Genomic DNA, 4575 nt, shown 5'->3' with positions numbered 1-4575 from the left:
AAGGAGGGTGGGAGCCCAGGAGGGACCCTCAGGAGCTGACCTGGGCTGTGGGTTAGGTGGTGATGTTGGCGTGGTATTTGGGGCCATGGGACCAGAGTGTGCCTCCATGCACAGGTGAGAGAGGAGGCCTGGCCGCCCATTCGGGGAGCCCCGAGTCCTCAGGAGACATTTCGAGGACCCTGCCTTCTGCTGGCCGGGGAGAGATGGGGGTGTGGGGGGTTTGCCTGCTGGCCTCATAGGGCTAAATGGCGTTATTCGGGGCTCCTGAAATCTGGTAATTACCAAGCTGGCTGGGGTGCGAGTGATGCCTGGCTTCGCACTTACATAATTACACACTTCCCATCTCCAAGTGGTTTTTAGCTCTGGGGCAGGTGCAGCTCCTTTCTTCATGCCCACTGGGGGTGGTGGGGGAAGTCCCTGTTTCCGGGTCGATCCCTTCTGCTGTGAGATCGCTGCCAGGCCGCCTGGTCGACCTCCCTCCGCAGCGGGGTTCTCCAGCCTCTGCCATGCCTGAGGGGGGAGGCCGGTGGCTGTGGCCGCACCCGTTGTGAGAAAGCGTTTCTTGATGAACCCGAGGGGCCCCCTTTTTGGCAAACTTCGCTCTTCTTTGGCCGCTGCTCTCTTCTCTCGGAGCTTCTGGAATTCTCCCAGCTATCCCAGGACTTTTCTTTCCTTGTTGGGCAGAGGGCACCTCTGATGACCCCTCTGATGACACCCCATTGCTGATTTTTCTCCCTTGCTTCTGCTTCTCTTGCCTGTAGCCCTGTGTCTTATACCTGCCCTGGAAAGGTCTGGAAGGATTTGAAATTCCCCAAGAGTATGCTCTCCTTGGATGTCTGGGGACGGAGGTCCCTTTTGCAAAGCAGATTCTCCCTTCATTGGATAGCCAGCTTTTGGGAAAGCAAGCTTTTGAGTGGTGAGGTAGGCTTGCGTCCAAAACTTAGGAATCCAATATTTATCAAGGAAATGACAGTTTTAGATTTTCTTGAGGGATTTTCTTGAGGTACAGGTTTTAGGTAAAATTCTTTTATTATTTTTTATTGTTACGTTTTCCTATAATTTTAGAAGTATTCATAGTATCTATGCTCCTTGTCGAAAATTTAGAAACTACCAGAAAATAAAAAGAAGCGCACATCGCTTTACCGCTGTGGTGTGTGCGTGCTAAGTCGCTTCGGTCGTGTCCGACTTTTTGCGACCCTATGGACGGTAGTCCACCAGGCTTCTCTGTCTGTGGGATTCTCCAGACAAGAATACTGGAGTGGGTTGCCATGCCCTCCTCCAGGGGATCTTCCCCACCCAGGGATCGAATCCATGTTTCTTACATTTCCTGCTTTGGCAGGCAGGTTCTTTATAGCTAGCGCCACCTTAACGTTCCAGTTCCCTCCGTATCTGTTTCTCAGACACCCAAGTAGTTAAGTGGCTTAGACATCCAGTTAACTGGATGCTCTGGTGCCTGACAGGCCCTGGAGAGGGTGACAGGGCAGCTTCCCTTTGAGCAGCACTGGGAAGCTTTTCTAGATAAATCCTGAGCTCCTCTATTCCACTTCATCAACTGGTTGATTGACCCGTGTCTACATCAGGCATTTCTATGCCAGACCTTGGAATGCTGGCAACTGTTTTGTTTTTAATTGAAAACGTGCAGTTCTCTAGTTTGGGGGCATGCCTTAGACACACATGGCACAAAACTCAAGAAATGCATGAGGCTGCACAGCGAGAAGGAGGTCTCCTCCCCTTACCTCTCAGACACCTCTGTCCTTGCTCTTGACCGGAGGCTGGGCCACAACTGTTTTCTGGTTCTTTTAGATTCGTTCTGCGTGGCACAAGCATGCCAGGATGTTGTTCTGAACCCAAGTAACCACGTGCGGCCGAGGGTTTGCATCTTGCTTTCTGATAGCAGTATCTTGGAAAGAATGCAGGCCTTCCGGGGCCTGGAGCACTTCCTCGTTCTTTTAAACTGCTGCATAGTATTCCTTTGACCGCATGCCATTTGTTAGCAGCCCCTCTTGGGGGGTTGAGGTGCTGTGGGCTTTTGCTCTCTCGGGCAGTGTGGCAGTTAACATTTGCAGCCCCAAACGCTTTGCTTGTGTCTGTGGGGCGAGGCCACGGGGTTTTCAGGAGGAGCAGTTTACTCAATTGGCAGCAGGCTTGCTTTGTCTTCCCTTCTCTCACTCCCGTCTCCCTCCCTCCCTCCTGCCCTGCCTCCTCCCGCTTCTCCTTTGGTGTCACAATTTAATTTCTGAACTTTCTGGTTAGGACCAGATTTCGGGAGCCTGCTGCTTGGGAAACGAGGCTATTGATACCTTTGTTCTGCAGAAATTCCAGGTGCAGAAGTCTGAACCCCCGCAGGCTTAGAACTTGTTCTCCCAAGTGTGAGGCAGTAGGACGTGGTTTTCCGCTCGCCTCCTTAGGCCCCCCTGTTACGCCTGAGGCCCTGGGGCACGGAGACGAGACTTGCCCCCTTGGTGCCTCTGAACCAGCTGTGCCATGACCACGCGGCGTGGGGAGACTGGCTGCTCTCTGGAGGCAGCCGGGTCTCAGCTTGCTGGTCAGAGTAATGGGCGATCACTGTGCAAGGCACTACGAGCGCTCATTGGGCCTTCCCTCCTCACACCGTGAGCATGTGTGGTGTCCGTGTGGCTGGGTGCACGTGGAAAGGGGAGCTGAGCCCACTCTCTCCTGCTAGAAGCGCCGTTTATCCTGTTTCTGACGCTTTGAGCTGCAGAGAAGCTGTGACGGCTCCTGGGAGCTCAGCCCCACTTGAGGCTTTCAGTCTGTCCCCAAGACCACTTTTTTTGTTGTGGTTTGTTTCTTTTATTTTATGTGTTCCATCTGTTTTCAAAGTTGGAGTCCTGTTTGTTTTTTAGGACGGGGGAGGAGGGTGGGAACCTTCTGGGCTATGTGATGTGGACCGATTGGAAGTGACCGCAGCAGCTGGCTTCCTAAGGACATGAGAGCCGCATGCTGGGGTAGTTTGGATGCAGAGAGAATTCCCTCGGAGGGAGAAGCCAGGCTGGGCCGGCGCCTGGCAGAAACCCCGTCCACCTGGCACGCGTCATGTGCACGGGAGCCCGTCTCCTCCAGGCTGTCCGTCTGTCTGTCTGGAGTCTCGTCACCTGAGGCTTCTTTCTCCCTCAGCTGTTGGAGGTTTCCATCCAGGCTGGGGGCAGGGGCTGAGCCGGGCGAGGAGACTAAGAGCCTAACCTGGCCAGTCACAGTCACGCGGCAAGTGACGGTAGCAAGTTACTGTTCCTGGTGCTTCTGGGGCGCCAGGACCGTCGGGGATGGAGGCGGGGACACTGGGACTCAGAAAGAAACGGCCCGGGTTGTGAGCCGATGCCTGAGGCGGCGCAGGTGCCGCGTGACACCATCCGTGCCCCTCCCGTGGGCCCTGGTGGCCCAGGGCGGTGCTGCCGTGTCCAGCCTGACCCCTCGTGAAATCAGGGAGACAGATGGACTTCGGCTGTCGTTCCTTCCAGGACTGCAGAGCGGCTGGCAGTGGGGACCCCGAAAGCATCAGGAGCTGTGGTTTTCAGCTGGGGTTGCTCAGGGTTCCAGGCCCTGGGAGGTGCCGTGGGTGGAGGGGTGGGCGGCAGGCGTGTCCCGCCGTGTGACTCGGTCACCCCTCTGCTGCATCTTACCATCTCACGTGGGGGCCTCCTCGTGCATTGCTGCTCGGTGCCTGGTGCTTGGAAGGCACTGGGCAATGCTTGTGGGAGCCGTTAAATGACAGATTCCAGGATTGGCAGGTGTCCCCTCCGCTGTGCTGTGTGAGGTGATGGGTCTGCTCGCCGTGGCCCAGAGGTTTCCCCAGGGCTTTGTGCCTCCCTCAGGCAGTGAGCCCCTGGGCAATGCGAGCCATGACTGTTTCATTTGGATTTTCCCCTGCGGGCCAGGCCGGGCACAGGAACCAACCTCATGTGATGAAGTTCAGGGGGCATCTGGATCCTGGGCAGGTGCAGTTAGTGAACTTGACCCCGACCCTGCTCCAAGGAGGCAATGTGGGTGAGGGAACCCCAGATCCTGACCTTGCCTGGTCACAGCCTCCTCTGAGCATCAGGGGGGTGGGATGGGGGGGACCCCAGCCTCTCTTCTCAGGAAAGTGCACACAGGCCTGGCTGTTGTGGTGTCTGTGGTCCACGTGGGCTCCTCCCCGCAGGTGACAGCCTGCTGCTGCTCCATAACCACAGACTGGGAAGGAAGGGTGCCCCAAGTTCACCCTGCATACACGGGCGGGGAGAGGGTGTCGCGAGTCAGGGAAGGCTTCCCGGGAGGGTGTCTGTCGGAACCGAGTCCGAAGGGCTGGGATGGAGAGTGAGGCCTGGGCTTAGAGTTGCCAGCCGATCCTGTGCGCCCCGAACTGCTTGCAGTAAGGAATGTGGATGGGCGAGTCAGCAGGGAGCCTTTGTGTGCTTCTGTGGGGATCCGGACCCCAACCCCGGCTCAATGAGTGGGGCAAGTCAGGGGACACGGTCCTGGATTATGGGGGAGACGTCAGGGGCAGGGGAACAAGGTCCAGGCCTCGGAGGATACTGGTGAGGACGGTGGTGGTTGAACCAGGGTCAGAGGGTGGGCGGG

The 4575-nt window shown here is 56.7% G+C and overlaps 1 protein-coding gene across 1 annotated transcript in view; it reads left to right on the top strand.

The window, feature by feature from the left end:
* Positions 1-4575, top strand: part of ITPK1 (inositol-tetrakisphosphate 1-kinase) — a gene marked incomplete at its 5' end in the record, with an annotated part of 161923 nt that overhangs the window by 33122 nt on the left and 124226 nt on the right. The gene's annotated exons all lie outside the window — the stretch shown is intronic.

This window comes from Bison bison, unplaced genomic scaffold (genome assembly GCF_000754665.1).
Source record: "Bison bison bison isolate TAMUID 2011002044 unplaced genomic scaffold, Bison_UMD1.0 scf7180017864061, whole genome shotgun sequence".
In the NCBI taxonomy this organism is placed as follows: domain Eukaryota; kingdom Metazoa; phylum Chordata; class Mammalia; order Artiodactyla; family Bovidae; genus Bison; species Bison bison.
This window is presented reverse-complemented; position numbering and strand designations above follow the sequence as displayed.